This window comes from Ascaphus truei, chromosome 13 (assembly GCF_040206685.1).
Source record: "Ascaphus truei isolate aAscTru1 chromosome 13, aAscTru1.hap1, whole genome shotgun sequence".
Lineage (NCBI taxonomy): Eukaryota > Metazoa > Chordata > Amphibia > Anura > Ascaphidae > Ascaphus > Ascaphus truei.
The window spans coordinates 2,478,797-2,498,602 of record NC_134495.1 but is presented as its reverse complement, the minus strand read 5'-3'; the positions used below and the strand labels follow the sequence as shown (position 1 = coordinate 2,498,602).

General features: G+C 45.5%; 1 protein-coding gene across 15 annotated transcripts in view; it reads right to left on the bottom strand.

Moving 5' to 3' along the window:
• The window catches only part of TAOK3 (TAO kinase 3), a 159,737-nt gene extending 140,318 nt beyond the window's left edge, over nucleotides 1-19,419 (bottom strand). For 8 of the 15 annotated variants that reach the window (XR_012787695.1, XR_012787697.1, XM_075568073.1 and 5 more), the window contains exon 1: nucleotides 17,609-17,701. The gene's annotated coding sequence lies outside the window, so the exon portion shown is untranslated. Of the gene's footprint in view, nucleotides 1-17,608; nucleotides 17,702-19,273 lie in introns of those variants that run through there. The other 7 variants (XM_075568075.1, XM_075568074.1, XM_075568084.1 and 4 more) reach the window with 3 other exon arrangements.
• Between the last annotated feature and the right edge of the window lie 387 nt (nucleotides 19,420-19,806).

The following is a 19,806-nucleotide window of genomic DNA, read 5'->3' as shown; positions in this document are numbered from 1 at the left end:
TTCCTTAATGTTATGTTTATGTCTAAAGCACTTATTCCCATGATCTGTTATTTATATTATTTGTTATTTATTCGATTACCACATGCATTACTACTGTGAAGCGCTATGTACATTAATGGCGCTATATAAAGACATACAATACAATACAGCAGACAAAAACAAAATAGCTTCTCTTCAGCATAGGAAACAAGGCAGCTTCTCTTCAGCATGCAGGACACAGACAGTTCATCACACATGTACTTTGAAAAACAGACCTTATAGCAGTAATCTCTTCAGTATTTCAGTCCTGTCTCCTGACCAGCTAGCCTGCGTGTACAGCCTGGGGGTTTTAAAACACCTTGATTATGCAGCTGGTGTCAGACTTATTAAGCAGCCCTTCTCAACAAACTTAACCTCGTCACTGCTGCACTGCAAGCCTAAACATAGGTTTGCCAGGTATATGGCTGGTGACGTTCATTCACCCTGTCACATAGATATATACAGATTATATATATATATATATATATATAATCTATTACACACACATGATATATCTATATCTATATCTACACAGTGGTCGACAAATCCCCAAAAATCTACTCGCCGAACAAAAAAAATCTACTCGCCACCTAGTACCACACATGTGCTGCTTGGGCCAATAGGAGCTCGTCACGATGTTAAATCCACTCACCTGGGGCGTGCAAATGTATAGGTTTGTCGAATACATATACATATACATATATACACATACATACATAACACACACACACACACATACACACACTTGTTTAGCCTTGATATATTTTATAAAAGGGTTCGCTAGGACCCCTCTTTTAGAATTCAGAACATTGTGGGAGTTTTTCTGGTCTCGGGGGCATATCTTTAATTGTTTTTTTATTATACCGATTTGGCTGCATGCAGGTGGATTCCAGTTAGGATGGGATGGGGAAAAAATTGAGGAAAAACAAAAATAACCTTGGGGGACTTTAACATGGTGGGGGGTAGGGCCCTCTGTTACTTTGGGCCTTTGCTTCTACGCATGGGGATTTTGGGACATGCAGAGTCTAAAGAGGGGGCGGGGGTATGTGTGTGGGGTGCATTGCGGTACTTTAGACGTATACAGTAGTGAGCTCGACTTGAATACAGAATAGTAGTCATGCTTGTCGGACGTCATTCCTTCCAGATAGATCTTACTGGTACTAAAACACATATATAAAGAGAGAAACCACAGCAATCAAACTTTTTAACTAAAGCATATAATATATTGCAATACACATCAATATTGCTAACTATACGGAGCCTGTGGGGAAATATTAGCTTTACCCTTGTAGCCCAATTATTAATTTATTCTATTCTTTCCTGTGTCTCCGCATCCTCTCCTCCTGTTTAACAAGGCGGCACGGGAACTCAAAACTGGGGGCTCCGTTCAGAATATACTTTCCCTCCTTTACACCCATGGCTTCTCTAACTCCAGAGTTTTAAAGCTCATAATTTGGGCTTTATACAAGTATCTTGTGTTTGCCATTACCTAAGACCAGTGGTGCGCAAACTGTGGGGCGCGCCCCCCAAGATTATTTAGGGGGGGCGCAGGCCTCTATGGCTACCACAAGGCCTGTGGTCCGTTCTTCAACCGCTCCGATTTTGGAGCGGAGGCCCTTCATTGCTTTCTGCAACTCCACGTGAAACGCCTGCTTAATTTCTTTGACCCAGGCCTTCAGATCATTTCTGATATCCGAGCTTTGATCTGCGTCTGAGCCCAATTCGGATTCGTCTTGGTCCTGGGATTGTGTTTCTATTTCTTTACCCAATGATTTCGGCGTCGCGTTCCTTCTCCTAAAAAAAACGAGGAGGCTTCCGGTCTCTCTACCTTTTTTGGAGGAGCCATGTCTCCAACGCACAACTAAAGGGGGTAATAGTAAGTCAGTTCCTGGTTGCTCTTTTTTGTACTTTTTATTTATCTACTTTTAATTTCGGCATCCAGATGAGGCCATAGTCCGGCTTCTTAGCTTGTGTCAGTACCACACTTGCACCCCCTCACTTGAACATTCTGCTGTTACACGAGTCTATTTTTACAATTTCGGGTTATTTGGGTTTTTTTCCTTGGGGAGGGGGGAGGGGGAGGTACATGGGTGCGTGGCTATTCAACCCAGCGTTGTTTTTCAAACTCCAGTTGCTGTAATATATAGCTGGTGCCCACAGTATACGGTGGAGGCTGCTCAGAAGCTCCAGGCGGCCATTTTAAAGCGTAACGTTCTTGTGTGAGAGCTTGTACCTTATCTTGATCAGGAACTTCATATAGTATTAAAGTTGTGTGGGTGTTTAAACCAACAGACCCTATAGGCTCAGGCCTAGCGTTTTCAGCGACTTGGCTCCTATGGTTACTCAAGGGCCCTCAGTTATAGTCCTGGGGAGCGGGATCACGCAATGTAGTGGTGGTATTGGACATTTCTGGCAGGCAGCAGGGTATATTTATTGGAGGGGGGAGGACTTGATACACTGTCTGTGGTTTCAAAAAAGCTAAGCTCAGTGGGGGAACCCCGCTGCAGGACATGATGGCGAGGGGGGCACAAACCCCTCTATTCGGGGTGTCTCCCTCACGGCCGTCGACCGAGGGTTTCAGTCACCCTCGGAGCAGGGACCTTTCGTTGGTCGCCGCCGGCCACTCAGTCTTCCAGTACCTCCTCCCCTCCTCACGCTGCTGCCGGTCGTGAGCTCCGTCCACATGCCCCCGCCTGTATCCAGTGGTCGTCTCCAGGGGTACCGGAGGTTTCTCTGGGTGCTCGCTTCCGCTACTGTCCGCCCGTGTGCTTCCTGGAACTCGCCTGTCCGCGGAACTACGAGGCTATGATCGTCCGTCGGTCATCTTGGGTTCTTTGTGCCCTGCTGTTGTAGGCCTCGGTGGCCTTGCGGGTGCTTCTCGGGTGTCTACTCGGCGAGGAAGATCCCCACGGATCCGGCCGCGGGTTCGGGGTCTCCCCCACCGGTCACCAGCCCCAAATATATATTTGTTGGCGGTCTGTTTAAGGGGTTTGAACTGTGTTTTTGGCTCGATCTTTCAGGAGCTGAGCTGGCGTGTGTACACACACACACACACACACACACACACACACACACACACACACACACACACACACACGTCTATATTACTAGATTTTCTTGCCCATGTTCAATTTCCCAATCTACTAGGAAAATGTTAGCAAATACCACCTGCTTTCAAATAGATAGCAATCATAACAGTCAGTGGTTTATCTTTTTCCATGGTAGATAAATAAAAATGTGAAAAACAATTCAAACTTTCACCCAGAAATACAGGCTTTGTGCTGCAAAATTCTTTAGAACTGAAACGATGCCAGTGATGCAAGTCGACTGTTCTCAAATTAAATTTGCAATCCACCGACATGACAGTTGATCTTCTCTACAAATTATTCAATGGCAAAGACTTTGACAGCACGTGGGAAAACTGGCCTGCTAACTCTGAATCATCGTTTTCCATCCACCCTGTCTGTGTCTTAGCAGAAACTGTTGGTTAAAGTTGATTTAAATTGCACAGGAAAAAGCCATCTACTTACACATCAGTTACAGTATGACGCCAATTACTGAATGAAGAGGACGGTGGAGCTGTACAGCTATCTCTCCGAAGTTTAGTGCAATAAGCAATCATTAAGGATTCTGGTCAATTTGGGGACTACATATAAAAGCAGTAATCCATGGCTCTCATTTTATTTATTTCAAAAGCTACCAGAGCCTGGAGGTGCTCAGAGCGGACCTGCACTATGGCATGATGGCCCTGATCTCCAGGGACCCCTTGGTTGTCCAAATATTAGGACTTTATTCCACTGGACATGAATACTTACGGAGAACAAAATGGCTAACAATGTCCCCCTCGCTCCGGCAGGCAATACCAAGCACCAGTCAAATCCACAACTCTATAAATAATTCAATGACCATATTTGTAATTTTGTGCATTTCAAATGGGCACAAAAAATAATCTCAGCAACCAGGGTCAGGGGGGAAAGCATGTCCTTGCAGGTCACTGGGCCACAGATACTGCTTTAATAACAATGTACGAGTGATCTCTGTAGCAGAGAAAAATGTAGCAGTCTTCCTTAAAGAAAGTTATACTTAATTTCCAAAGAAATCAAGATAGCTCAATATTTGCTTTAAGAATCTGCTAGTCATTGAGGCCTCTGAATGAGGAAGTGCTCAAATCAGTCAAGCGTTTATGCAACCTTTAGCCTACCCTGTCCCCTTGTTAGAGGGACAATAATGATAAGGGAGAAGTGATGGGTCTTCACTTGTACAAACTCCTATTCAGCACCCAGCGATATCACATAAAAGGGAGTACAGTATCTTGAGGAAATATAACCCCCAACATCTCCTCTTACAAGATTAACAAACCAACTTATTTTAAAATACTTATAGATGTTTGTACAAATCGAAAAGGAGCGTTAAGCATATAAATTTAAATACTTAAACAGGTCGCTGCCATTGATTAATTTTGGTTTTAGGTGGGATTGAACCTTAAAAGGGTAGGGAGATCTCAGAATGGCACAAGGGAACCATGGGTGAACAGCATTAGATTTTCTGCAGTTTGAGGATGATTATATCTATAGACTTCTGTTCAAATCGCAGCTTCTGCTTTGAATAGGAAGGCTTTCATTCATGACAATAGGGGGAATAATCCAGGACCCTATGATGGCTACAATACAGATCAAGTAGCTTTGCAGACAGGTCTTTGCACTTTGTGCCAATAGGTATTCTAACAAATTATAAGGATGAGAGAGAGAATTGTGCATAAAGGAGAATATTTGTGTGAGTTTTAGTCCGTCTCAGGGTGACCATCAATTTGTATGAGCAAGTGTCTCTGTCAGAAAATTATTTAATAAACATATATGAAGTGTGTTTAAAAATAAAAAAAATTATATTATATTATATTATATTATATATATATATATATATATATATATATATAGTTAAAACAAAGTGACAAAAACCCTTCACAGCAAAGCATATAGCAATTGGAAATATTACTGTATGCTCATTTGCATGTCTTAGACAGGTCTGCAACCCCCATCTTTCACCATTATCACCCAGCACTTCCACTGCAGCAAGGGATTCTGTGAAATGACATGCAAATGAGCACACAGTGCCACCTTTTGCTTCAAAACCATAAACATGGTTCCGTATAGGCGTAAGCTTGCTGCATGGTCAAAGCTTTGAGAACAGTCAGGGTTAAGATGCATAGCCAGAAAACGCACCCACAGACAGCTGTTTCGACCTTAATGGGTCTCCTCAGTGTGGGGTTGGTTATACTGGCTATGCAAAAAAAAAAAATTATAATAATAATAAAAAAATTAAAAAAAAGATAGATCGATCAATCAGGACAGGACACGTGTGTGTGTGTGTGTGTGTGTGAAAAAGAAAGTACACCCTCTTTGAATTCTATGGTTTTACATATCAGGACATAATAACAATCATCTGTTCCTTAGCAGGTCTTAAAATTAGGTAAATACAACCTCAGATGAACAACAACACATTACATATTACACCGTGTCATGATTTATATAACAAAAATAAAGCCAAAATGGAGAAACTATGTGAAAAACTAAGTACACCCTTACTGCTTCCATAGGGATTAAGATGTTAAGTAGCAGACAGGTGCTGCTAATCAAATGCCCTTGATTAATTGATCAGCAAGTGTGCCACCTCTATAAAAGCCAAAGTTTTAGCAGTTTGCTGGTCTGGAGCATTCAGGTGTGTGTTAACACAATGCCAAGGAGGAAAGACATCAGCAATGATCTTAGAGAAGCAATTGTTGCTGCCCATCAATCTGGGTAGGGTTATAAGGCCATTTCCAAACAATTTAAAGTCCATCATTCTATAGTGAGAAAGATTATTCAAAAGTGGAAAACATTCAAGATAATTGACAATCTTCCCAGGAGTGGACGTCCCAGCAAATTCACCCCAAGGTCAGACCGTGCAATGCTCAGAGAGAAATTGCAAAAAACAAAAACAAGAGTTACATCTCAGACTCTACAGGCCTCAGTTAGCATGTTAAATAGTTCATGACAGTACATTTAGAAAAAGACTGAACAAGTATGGTTTGTTTGGAAGGGTTGCCAGGAGAAAGCCTCTTCTCTTTAAAAAGAACATGGAGACAAGAAAGAGAAAAAGGGGGAGCACAGGTTGAGGTATACTAAATGGTAACAAATTATTCAGCTCGGGAGTGTGAGTTCCCGGCCAACAAACGTAGGGACAATGGAGTGTGTAATAACATAAATACTTACACGGCCTTGTGTAAATGCTTTCACATCAAGGTTTCTTTTCTTTCTTCTGGATTTTCCTGATGCGAAGTTTCTTTTCTTCGGGTCTTGATGATGAATTCTTCAGATGTTCGGCTAACGTCAAATGTGAAGTTCTCCTCCAAGTAAATGGACAACACAGAATGTTTAGGGACAATACAGATAAAAAGATCAATGGTTAATTTCGAATGGTAAATGGAGTAAATAAAAAGCAAAAAGAATGCTACAAACACTCACACGGGCAGATGTGAGTGCAATCTTGAGGGAGGTATCTCTATCCTCTCCGCATCAGAATAGTGTCAATATAAGGGATACTCCTGTTAAAATTAAGGAGATAAGGGTTAGGTGAAATAAAGGGATACAATTACAATACTCACACGGCCACGTGTGAGCTCACACGTGGAATGGTATCTTTTCTTTCAATCCCCAAGGTGAAGTAAAGTATTTCCTCCGTGTGCTTGCACCAAGTCACAAAGATACTTGAAAACTGAGTTCAAACAACGTATTAACTTTATTAAAAAACATGAAAAACGGGAAAAAAAGCCCTTAGACCTAACACCAAAGGGGCTGAAAATAAAATCGCCAACCAGTCCTAAGGATATCATTTGCAGGGCGCGTGGTGCGTAGCTAACTCAACCCGCGTCCGGTTATGGTGCTTGGCTCCTTTGCCCTGCTCCTTGACGGTGGCCTCACTAGTCCAAAAGGCTAAGAGTTTTGGGCAACGCGTTTCGCCCTTTCTTGGGCTTCCTAAGGCTCCGTAGAATGAGGAAGCCCAAGAAAGGATGAAACGCGTTGCTCAAAACTCTAAGCCTTTTGGACTAGTGAGGCCACCGTCAAGGAGCAGGGCAAAGGAGCCAAGCACCATAACCGGACGCGGGTTGAGTTAGCTGCGCACCACGCGCCCTGCAAATGATATCCTTAGGACTGGTTGGCGATTTTATTTTCAGCCCCTTTGGTGTTAGGTCTAAGGGCTTTTTTTCCCGTTTTTCATGTTTTTTAATAAAGTTAATACGTTGTTTGAACTCCGTTTTCAAGTATCTTTGTGACTTGGTGCAAGCACACGGAGGAAATACTTTACTTCACCTTGGGGATTGAAAGAAAAGATACCATTCCACGTGTGAGCTCACACGTGGCCGTGTGAGTATTGTAATTGTATCCCTTTATTTCACGTAACCCTTATCTCCTTAATTTTAACAGGAGTATCCCTTATATTGACACTATTCTGATGCGGAGAGGATAGAGATACCTCCCTCAAGATTGCACTCACATCTGCCTATGTGAGTGTTTGTAGCATTCTTTTTGCTTTTTATTTACTCCATTTACCATTCGAAATTAACCATTGATCTTTTTATCTGTATTGTCCCTAAACATTCTGTGTTGTACATTTACTTGGAGGGGAACTTCACATTTGACGTTAGCCGAACATCTGAAGAATTCATCATCAAGACCCGAAGAAAAGAAACTTCGCTCCAGGAAAATCCAGAAGAAAGAAAGGAAACCTTGATGTGAAAGCATTTACACAAGGTCGTGTAAGTATTTATGTTATTACACACTCCATTGTCCCTACGTTTTTTGGCCGGGAACTCACACCCCCGAGCGGAATAATTTGTTACCATTTAGTATACCTCAACCTGTGCTCCCCCTTTTTCTCTTTTGTCTCCATATTTCTAAGGATCCTGGATAGATCCTTTTGGGGGGTATTTGAGTCACAGGAAGAGACTAAGAAGCAGATGGGAACCTTGTAGGATTTATAAGGTTGTGTTGTTCTGAAAAGAACAAGTGATTTCCCTTATACATCCAAGTTTTGGGTAGCGCCCGGGTATCCCTCTTTGCCTCTAAAAAGAACATGGCAGCACGGCTTAGGTTTGCAAAGTTGCATCTGAACAAACCACAAGATTTCTGAAACAATGTCCTTTGGAGAGACGAGACCAAAGTGGAGATGTTTGGCCATAATGCACAGCGCCACGTTTGGCGAAAACCAAACATAGCATATCAGAACAAACACCTCATACCAACTGTCAAGCACAGTGGTGGAGGGGTGATGATTTGGGCTTGTTTTGCAGCCTCAGGACCTGGGAACCTTGCAGTCATTAAGTCGACCATGAACTCCTCTGTATACCAAAGTATTCTAGAGTCAAATGTGAGGCCATATGTCCGACAGCTAAAGCTTGGCCAAAATTGGGTCATGCAACAGGACAATGATCCCAAGCACACCAGCAAACCTACAACAGAATGGCTCAAAAAGAAAAAAGAATCAAGGTGTTGCAATGGCCCAGTCAAAGTCCAGACCTCAACCCGATTGAAATGCTGTGGCTCTACCTTAAGAGAGCTGTGCATAAACAAATGCCCACAAACCTCAATGAACTGAAGCAATGTTGTAAAGAAGAGTGGGCCAAAATCCCTCCACAACGATGTGAGAGACTGATAAAGTCATACAGAAAACTATTACTTCAAGTTATTGCTGCTAAAGGTGGTTCTACAAGCTATTGAATCATAAGGTATACTTAGTTTTTCACACATGGCTTCTCCATTTTGGCTTTATTTTTGTTAAATAAATCATGACACTGTGTAATATGTCATGTGTTGTTGTTCATTTGAGGTTGTATTTACCTAATTTTAAGACCTGCTAAGGAACAGATTATTGTTATTATGTCCTGATATGTAAAACCATAGAATTCAAAGGAGGGTGTACTTTCTTTTTCACACCATTGTATGTATGTATGTATGTATGTATACACACACACGATTTAGCAAGAGTAACCCAAAACATTACGGATAAGCCACAAAGATACTTCACGTGAAGCCTACAAAAATGAAGTAGAGCAAAGATTTTAAATGGACACAAGGAACATATTTTTGGTAGAGTCATTCAGGCACGCACACATACAAATCATACATTACGATTGGTCTTGTGCCAGTTTCTTGTGGGAAACAGAGGTTCTTCACACTCCAGTGCGCAGTGAAACCTGTTTAGGAGCTTGACTTGCCGTGACACACGTGTTTTAAGTATATAGAAAGGAGATTGACCTAGGGGACCATAAAGTACCATTTTACTTCCTTATTAATTAGTTACTAAATTGGTACAGAAAAATATTGGTGTTCCCAGCACACAAACAAAATGAGAATTCAACACTGGATATAGGCCAAATATATATATTTGTTTCAATATAATTCTAATAGTCAAATTTAGCAGATGCTACAATAATGCTGTATCCAGGATCGTGCAAACATGGGGTACAGTATATACAAAGGCCAAACTGGCGTAGTGGGGAGGAAGGGAGTGGGGGAGAGAAGGGGAACCACAAAAACGATGGTGAAGGGGGAAGGGAATGAAGTGTAAACAATGGAAAAAAGACGGTGTGGTGGAGTAACGGGGGCAACATTTCGGGGTGGAATGCCCCTTCTTCAGGCCCGTTGCCAGACCCCAAAAAGGGGACCTATGGTACTTCCCCTCAATCCTAACCACGTCTATCTCCCTCCAATAAAATAAAATGGTATATAACACACCAAACAAATGGAACGTCAAGTGGTGCTAGTACTGAGTAGTCACGTAATCTGTATCACTTGACTTCTACACCTACACAGGCACAAATACAAAATAGTTGGTGAAAGTCAGAAAGCCAACACCACAACTGTATCAAACACACGTGGATGTTCATGAACATAACAGTCAGGAATCCCAACATAACCTGACACCAAGACAGGAGCAATATAAATGAAAACTCTGCACTCTATGTGGAAATCCCTCTCAGAAGCAGAGTCCCAGTGTGCAGGGAAATTAATGCAACCAAACTCCACGGAAAAGGAGTTTCCACATATACAGAGTCACTCAAAAAGCCATACGTATCCCATGGTCAGCGTTGAACTCCAGTCTCTGGTGCACCCCATCCTTTTTATTTTTTTTATTTTACTAAATTGGTGGTTTTGTATGTGCAGGTCAAAATCGGAAGATAATTGACAGTAACTTTTTATCTGTATAACTTTTAAATATGCTATTTGTAGACAATGTTCAGAGTTAATTAGCAAAAGGACGTTAGTCTATTCTTCAGTCACTCGAACAATAACATATATATATATATATATATATATATATATATATATATATATATAGAAATTAAAGGAAACAAGGAGGTGCACATAGCTCTAGTGTAAAATCTTCATTTATTATAAAAGACAGGTATTCTGTAAATCAGTATTTTTTAACCAGGGTTCCTAGGAAACCTGGAGTTCTCCGGGACTCACTAAAGGGTTCCCTGCAATTTTCTGGTCATTTGAAAATGTATCCTATACAGAAGAATTTACAATACATCTAATCACAGAGTTGCTATTAGAGATAGTTGGGGGTTCCTCAGAATTTCACTTGGGGTTCCTTAACCAAAAAAGATTGTGAGTATACGCTACAGCAGTGGTTTCCAATCATAAAGATATCACAAACAGTAAGAAGGTGGATGCAGGACTCAAACGGCTGGTATTTTCAGGCAAGTGGAGAATATTTTGCATCTACAATGAAATGCGTTGGGTGACATCAGCACGTTTGACGACTCTGGGTTAAACGGAGGAACAAAATATACTCAATTTGCCTGAAAATACCAGCTCTGTGGACCCCGCACATCCACCTCATCACTGCTTGTGATATCTTTATTATTGTGATTATACTCTACATAGGGTGAAAGAAAAAAAGCGGAGCCCTGCAGTGGATATACACACACACACACACACACACACACACACACTGTACACTACCCACTACCATCTAACCTCCACCAAAACAGAGAGCCTGGGTGTGTGGAAGAAACCCCGTGCTTGTCATTACAGTGAATTAGAGAGCATGAACACAAAATGAACATGGGATACTTGGCAAAGGTCCGGGTATTCAGCTGTTTCAGTGTGCAAATATTTAAATACGCAATAAAAAGGTATGTTCACAACAAATGAGTGATAAAAATAAAACCTTCATTGGTTAATTGATTAATATTTCTTTTAACAAAAAAAAGAAAAAAAAAAACATTTTACGCTTTTGAGACTATTCCCTATGCAAGTGAAATGGGGGGAAATGTTCTGAAAAGGAAATAACTATATAAGACATTACTGCAAGGGATGCAAACTGGCTTTTCTGAAAAATGCAACGCTATGTGAAGAATTTTGAATACACCTCTTGGCACCATTATATTAGGTATTTTGCACATATTCTGCTCAGCTTGCAATTTTGGAGGTGTTTTTAGGAGGGAGTAGAGACTGCATCTGAGACATTTTTGCTTTAAAAACAAAAAAACAAAAACTAAAGGACAAAATAATATCAAGGCTTTTATGGCTAAAGTTTTGCATCAAATATAAGACACACAATGAATGAATTACTTCCACCCCCCCCCCCCCCCCCACACACACACACAACCTATGTAACCCCCCAAGAGATGTGTACAGGAAGTTACAGCACTCAGCAGGATTTCAACTTTGTTGTTACATGTTCACACTTTGTACTCTTTCACTTAACATCTTGCATTGAAAAGCTAATGCCCTAATCTTATCTGTATCAGCAGGCCTTTCGGTTCTTTATCTTTTAACTCTTAAGCAATTTCTTACTGTACATACCCCCCCAAAAAAGTCAAGGAATCCAGAGCAGCCACACCTATGTCCAGTTCCCTTTCACGCTGGACAGTTGCTTTGCCTGTAACAGCTGCAGGGGTCTCCTCAACAAACACGTTGAATAGAAGGGAAGAGCCCTTCCCAACATACATTAACTCTGCCTCATGAATTGAGCTTGCTCTGCTTTTTTTTTCTTTTTTTCTTCTATCAACTTCCTGGCTGTAACTTTTTTTCTTTCTTCTCTAGATAGAAAGATGCTTCTCATGTGGAAGCTTCAACATAGTGACAGTAAAATGGAGGGAGTAATGTGGGCGGTATGTACTGAAGGCAATTGCAACTCTATATATGTGGGAGTGTAGAAGTAATTCATTTATTTAGAAAATGTGTTACCAGAAAGGAATACATATAGTTACCTCTCGTTTTCAAGTATGTCCTGGGCACAGAGTTAAGATGACAAATAGTACATGGTTACAAATACATAGTTACATAAGTGAACAGGGTATACATTATATACAAGACATAGCATGCACAGCACAGCATGTAATCAACTGTATGCAGGGAAGAATAAAGAATAGTCTGTCGCACTGTGTGCAGAGATACATAAAACATTTGGGTATTAGGCACAGAATAAACTAGGGAGGGAAAGGATATTGGGAGACTGATAGGCTGCACTGTACAAAAGTGGAATAAATGAAATAAACAGTGAGAAAAGACTAAACAAGGCGTGCACATTTGCATATATTTCCTGTTTGACGATAGTATCTGATAATATCAAAAGTCAGTCCACATTAAAAAAATAAAGGTATCACCTAATACTGAATTACTCATTTACTCTGCTTGAATGTATGATTACATGCCCTTGGAATTGAACGTGCTGTAATATAAATAAAAAAGTAAGTAGGCTTAAAACGTTCCAACTGCCTAAAGCACCTTCTATGTCAGAAATAGAGTTTCACAAAAACATTGCTGGAGCCCTCCAATAATCAAAGCTGCTCAGTAGTGCTATTTGGGGAAAGACTTGCGCTTTTCTATGGATTTGAAGTCAGCGGAGGGGTTTGCAACACACACACAAAAAAGTTATATTAAAATATCGGCATGGTTATGCCCCATTCGCTTTAAAGGAAACAATGTAACTTACTTTGCGACATTACAAAGCATTCATTTAAAAAAAAAAAAAACAGACATTTTCCCATTAGTTTGTAAGTAACACTTAACAAAACTACAAATTCTACTATCAATTAATTCCATAAATGGAAGCACTATTAGTAAAAACAATATTCGGAGCTATTGCAGCATAATACTGCTATCCTCAATTTGCAATGCAGTCCTCATTTAGATCAGATCTGGGAGTGCACACATTTCTTCCTACAACTAAATACTGTAGAGAAATCAACAGCCTTTTGCCCAAACCACAAAAAAAAAGTAAAAAAAAAAAAAAAAAAGTACTACCTACTTACTCATAGGGCTGTAAACATGGAATAAAGGTTAAGTTGTTGGTATTGAAAACCACAGCTTGATGAAGACCCAGAACATCCTTAATGCTTGTTACTGAAAACATTTTCAAGGAACAAAGGACATGACGTTTTGAGAGTTGTGAACAAAAATGTGAACATTTAATGGAAAAAGTTTAATGAAGCCTATATATGATATACATATACACTCATCCATCAACATGATTGACTCAAAGGAGAACCGTGTTTGCCAACAGGAAACAGTGGAGGCCTCATCTTTTGCAACACTGCTCTATTTCATGATATTTGCAATTTCATGTTCTATCAAACAGATAGCCTGACCCACTGCATGAGCCATCATGATTTATTGTCAAGAGGCTTCAACCTCGCAACTATAGGGTACCAAGTCTTGAAACCTGGGTCCCATCAGATAATATACGGCACAATTTATGTGGGCTCCAATAAGTGGGACTTATTAAAGAGCCTTACTAACTACAAGCATATTCTACAATGTTACATGCTGAATCCAAATGTGAAACTCAAATGAGCACATCCAAGAAAGTGTGATACATGAAATTTAGTGGGGAAAAAACAATTTGTTTCTGCACAATCACGTTTATTGCATGAATCTACCTTCATGTTTCTTAAAACAAGTAATGGTTCATTAATGGTACAATTTCTCCACACTCACCCCCATAAAAATAATAAAGTACTAGTGCTTAGCACACACCATTTTGTTTTCCATTCCTGGTTAAAACTCAATTGATACCCATCATTAGGCAGCAAAAAAAATCTCCTTTGGAGGAAATAGCATTTAGGGATAATACAACTAGATTGTGCACATTTTGATGTTTCTAGCGTGTTCTAATATCCTGACTCTTAAAAATCTTTTTGTCCGCCCTACGTATTGGTATCCACAGGGACACTGTAAAAGATATACCACATGTGTTGACTTGCAGGAAATGCAGTCTTTGACAGTAAAAGATTGTGCACAGTAGGAGTCACAAGATGTACCTTGGCCTCAAACACTGTACTAGCGGAGGAGCACCTTGGGAGCCAAGCAATGGCCCCAGCAGCTGTCCCACAAAGGGTGTTATTTGTTCTAACTCAACCTTGCAAAGAGGTGAGAGCATAGTGAAAAACAGAAAAAACAGCGCAAGTGATTTAAGTTACATCCAGGAACAGGTTCTACAACAGAAAAAAAATAAAAGATCATGCAACTCAATGAAAGATGCTGCTCCACTGAAAAAGATGTCACAAGATGTCTTTACTAATACTTCCAAACCAGGGGCTCTTTTGGGACACGCACATACCACGTACTGTACCTACAAATGATACCCTCCATACTTATTAGCTGAGGGTATTTAAAGTCAGGACTGACAGCGGATCCACCGTAGGACCCCCGAGGTAATTGCCATAGATAGTGAAACGCGTAGGGTGATTGCATGTGGGAGAGCAGTTTTTCACAGAGGAGAAGATCTGAGAGGGACGATGAAAAAGTGACCCTACTAAATCTTTTACCCCCATGCCTTTTTTCACAGATGTCCAAGTGTTTGGTACTGTACCATGTCTCTCTCTCTCATTGTGAGCTCAGATAGAAGATTTTCACCAGAACATCAACCTATGAAACCCATCTAATCATCACAGAAGCCCATCACTCTTATCTGTTGCATGTCTTTCTGCTACACTTGAGTATCAGCATTTTTTCTTTGGTCTTGGCCTTTATTATTTTTCTGTCAATAATATTGCACCATGTTTATGTCTCTTATTTCCATATATCATCTGAGATATTGCACTCCTGGTTTGGTTTGAAAGAGGTGGGCGCCTACATAAATTTTACCAGATTTTTCTGACTGCAACATGTGGACATATGTATAACCTCTAACTGAACTTATTTAGCAGGTACACTCATGTGTTTGGGTTCTGTAAGAACAGCTGTACCTATTAAACAGAAAGTGTTTGCGTATGGTTAGCTGCATAGGTTAGGGGCCTTCCATAGACATTGCTTTGTGTGCTCCCGCATCCAGCACCAGTAGAGGAACTGCAGTGGGACCTATCGTTATGTGCAAAATGTTGGAGGTTCTGCATCGGTCTACTATATAACCTTTGAATAAGTGGGGGTGGGCCACTATTTTCTTCTAGCAGGCTGCTAAGAATTTAAATCGTATTAGCCAAGCTGTTCACATTGACTTTTGATGGAACGTAAAGGAGGAAGATTGAGCAACAGCTTTCATGTGCATATCATAACAACATGACAAAACAGAAACTATACCGAGCATAAAAAGATTTACTGACGTAACAAAGTATTTTTCAAATATCATGGATTGCACCTGAGTCACTCAATCTATAATTGGTATTTTCCTCACTTTCAATCCCATGACTGTGAGCCATAGCGATACTCATTAAATATCGGATTGACACACTCCTTGCCAGAGAATGTGTCTCTGGCACTTTTGCAACAGAAGGGTTAATGTGCATACTGTACATAAGGCCCTCCATGTCAGCTGTATAGCAGCTTTACAGTACTGAGATAAACACATATATATCACTCACTGTTATTTTATATCAACCGCTTGGGTGCTCCAATGCAGGAATGACATCAATACAACAGTACAATGAAGGGGGCTCTTACTCAGAAATGTGTTTTAGTTTCTAATAAAAATGTAAACGTTTCGGTCAACATCCATCAAGATATGGGTCTAAATTGTTAGTGGTTGACAAAAACTGATATTTTTTTAAAATAAAAGAAAGTAATATTTTTTATCACTTGCAAGAAGTCCCGGGTAGCATCCTGTTCCTTCTACAGAAATAAATAAATAATATAAAGGAGAGCATTGCAGCACATCCAATTCCAAATTAACTCCTAGGTACTACTTATAAAACTGTAATGCCCGGGGGGGGGGGGGGGGGGGGGGAAGAGACCGCTGCCCGGGGGGGGAGGGGAGAGACTGCTGTCCGGGAGGGGGGGGGGAGGGAAGAGACTGCTGTCCGGGAAGGGGGGGGAGGGAAGAGACTGCTGTCCGGGGAGGGGGGGGGGGGAAGAGACTGCAGCCCGGAGGGGGGAAGAAAGACTGCTGCCCAGGGGGGGGGAAAGAAAGACTGCTGCCCAGGGGGGGGAAGAAGTAAGACTGCTGCCCAGGGGGGGGGGAAGACAGCTGCCCGGGGGGGGGGAGAAAAGACTGCTGCCCGGGGGGGGGGGGGGGAGGGGGGAAAGACTGCTACCCGGGGGGGGGGGGGGAGGGGGGAAAGACTGCTGCCCGGGGGGGTGAAAGACTGCTGCCCGGGGGGGGGAGGGAAAGACTGCTGCCCGGGGGGGGGAGGGAAAGACTGCTGCCCGGGGGGGGGGGGAGGGAAAGACTGCTGCCCGGGGGGGGGGGGGGGAGGGAAAGACTGCTGCCCGGGGGAGGTAAAGACTGCTGCCCGGGGGGGGGGGGAGGAAAGACTGCTACCCGGGGGGGGGGGGGGGAAAGACTGCTGCCCGGGGGGGGGGAAAGACTGCTGCCCGGGGGGGGGAAAGACTGCTGCCCGGGGGGGGGAGGGAAAGACTGCTGCCCGGGGGGGGAGGGAAAGACTGCTGCCCGGGGGGGGGAGGGAAAGACTGCTGCCCGGGGGGGGGGGAGGAAAGACTGCTGCCCGGGGGGGGGGGAAAGACTGCTGCCCGGGGGGGGAGGGGGAAAGACTGCTGCCCGGGGGGGGAGGGGGAAAGACTGCTGCCCGGGGGGGGGGAGGAAAGACTGCTGCCCGGGGGGGGGGGGGGGGGGAAAGACTGCTGCCCGGGGGGGAAGGGGGGGAGGAAAGACTGCTGCCCGGGGGGGGGGGGGAGGAGAAAGACTGCTGCCCGGGGGGGGGGGGGAAGAAAGACTGCTGCCCGGGGGGGGGGGGGAGAGACTGCTGCCCAGGGGGGGGGGGAAAGACTGCTGCCCAGGGGGGGGGGGGAAGAAAGACTGCTGCCCGGGGGTAAGGGGGGAAAGACTGCTTCCCGGGGGGGGGGGGGAAGACTGCTTCCCGGGGGGGGGGGAAAGACTGCTTCCCGGGGGGGGGGGGAAGACTGCTTCCCGGGGGGGGGAAAGACTGCTTCCCGGGGGGGGGGAAGGAGTGCTGCCTGGGGGGGGGGGAAGAGTGCTGCCCGGGGGGGGGGGGGGAAGAGGCTGCAGCTCGTGGGGGGGGGAAGAGGCTGCAACTCGTGGGGGGGGGGGGGGAAGAGGCTGCAGCTCGGGGGGGAGGGGGAGGAGAGAGGCTGCCCAGGTCCTGTCAGAGCACAGCCGCGGAGGAGTCCTAGCAGTGCCTTGTTACCTCACTCAGGAACTGAAGGTTTCCGTCCGCAGGTCCTGGCGGTGGAAGTGTCCTTTCAAACAGTGGCAGGGGGGGGGGGGCACCATAGGCTGTCCTGTCAGGGGGGGGGGGCCCACAGGCTGTCCTGTCAGGGGGGGGGGCACAGGCTGTCCTGTCAGGGGGGGGGCCCACAGGCTGTCCTGTCAGGGGGGGGGGCCCACAGGCTGTCCTGTCAGGGGGGGGCCCACAGGCTGTCCTGTCAGGGGGGGGGGGGGGCCCACAGGCTGTCCTGTCAGGGGGGGGGGGGGCCCACAGGCTGTCCTGTCAGGGGGGGGGGGGGGCCCACAGGCTGTCCTGTCAGGGGGGGGGGGCACCGGCTGTCCTGTCAGGGGGGGCGGCACAGGCTGTCCTGTCAGGGGGGGGGCACAGGCTGTCCTGTCAGGGGGGGCGGCACAGGCTGTCCTGTCAGGGGGGGGCGCACAGGCTGTCCTGTCGGGGGGGGCACAGGCTGTCCTGTCAGGGGGGGGGCACAGGCTGTCCTGTCAGGGGGGGGGGGCACAGGCTGTCCTGTCAGGGGGGGGGCCCACAGGCTGTCCTGTCAGGGGGGGGGCACAGGCTGTCCTGTCAGGGGGGGGCACAGGCTGTCCTGTCAGGGGGGGCGGCACAGGCTGTCCTATCAGGGGGGGGGGGCACAGGCTGTCCTGTCAGGGGGGGGCGGCACAGGCTGTCCTGTCAGGGGGGGGCACAGGCTGTCCTGTCGGGGGGGGCACAGGCTGTCCTGTCAGGGGGGGGCACAGGCTGTCCTGTCAGGGGGGGCACAGGCTGTCCTGTCAGGCGGGGGCGGGTGTCCCGAGTGAGGTATGAGGGGCTGCTCTCCCGTCAGGCGGGGGTGGGGGGCGGGTGTCCCGGGTGAGGTATGAGGGGCTGCTCTCCTGTCAGGCGGGGGCGGGTGTCCCGGGTGAGGTATGAGGGGCTGCTCTCCTGTCAGGCGGGGGCGGGTGTCCCGGGTGAGGTATGAGGGGCTGCTCTCCTGTCAGGCGGGGGCGGGTGTCCCGGGTGAGGTATGAGGGGCTGCTCTCCTGTCAGGCGGGGACGGGTGTCCCGGGTGAGGTATGAGGGGTGTTCTCCTGTCAGGCGGGGGCGGGTGTCCCGGGTGAGGTATGAGGGGTGTTCTCCTGTCAGGCGGGGGCGGGTGTCCCGGGTGAGGTATGAGGGGCTGCTCTCCTGTCAGGCGGGGACGGGTGTCCCGGGTGAGGTATGAGGGGTGTTCTCCTGTCAGGCGGGGACGGGTGTCCCGGGTGAGGTATGAGGGGTGTTCTCCTGTCAGGCGGGGGCGGGTGTCCCGGGTGAGGTATGAGGGGCTGCTCTCCTGTCAGGCGGGGACGGGTGTCCCGGGTGAGGTATGAGGGGCTGCTCTCCTGTCAGGCGGGGGCGGGTGTCCCGGGTGAGGTATGAGGGGCTGCTCTCCTGTCAGGCGGGGACGGGTGTCCCGGGTGAGGTATGAGGGGTGTTCTCCTGTCAGGTTTCCCGCTCCTGCTGCACGCACTGCTCTCGAGCTCACACGCTGCGTGTCAGTGCCTCGCGCTGCTCCTGTCAGTGCTCCGCGCGGGAGCTTTCTGAGCCCTCGCGGCCCCCGTCCCCACTCTCACTCAGTTAGATAGATTAATAATAATAATAACATGGAACCTTCTGCGCGATAAGGGCTGACTCCCGAGTCCGAAGCAGCTGAGCGCCGATGCAGCGCCCGTTGGCGGAGCCGGTGACTATCGATGCGTTGCGCGTGCGATTGGTCGGGCGGTTAGGAATGGGGAAGTGCGTGTTGCTTGTGTTATTACATTGTTTTTTTTTTGGTGGAGACCACGTGAGGCCTCAGGCTCCGCCTTGTTTGGTGACATTCTGTGCTCTGACCGGTGGAGTCTGTGTTAACAACCACGGCTATATATAGCACATCGGGTTACTTGTTAACCCAATCAACGACAGAGAGCCCTGCAGCAACACCCCCCCCCCCTAGTTATACAGTCATTTTATTTATTTTTATACACACACACACTACACCTATTATATATGAATATATGTGCACAGTAGCGGGTATTGCGATTATCCATCCTTTAGCCATTTAGAATAAATTGATGATTCAGGTGTAATGTGATCACGTATTCCGTAGGGTAGATGATGAATCTACCCTCCCAGGAGAAGCAGCTACATAAAATGCCTGGGTT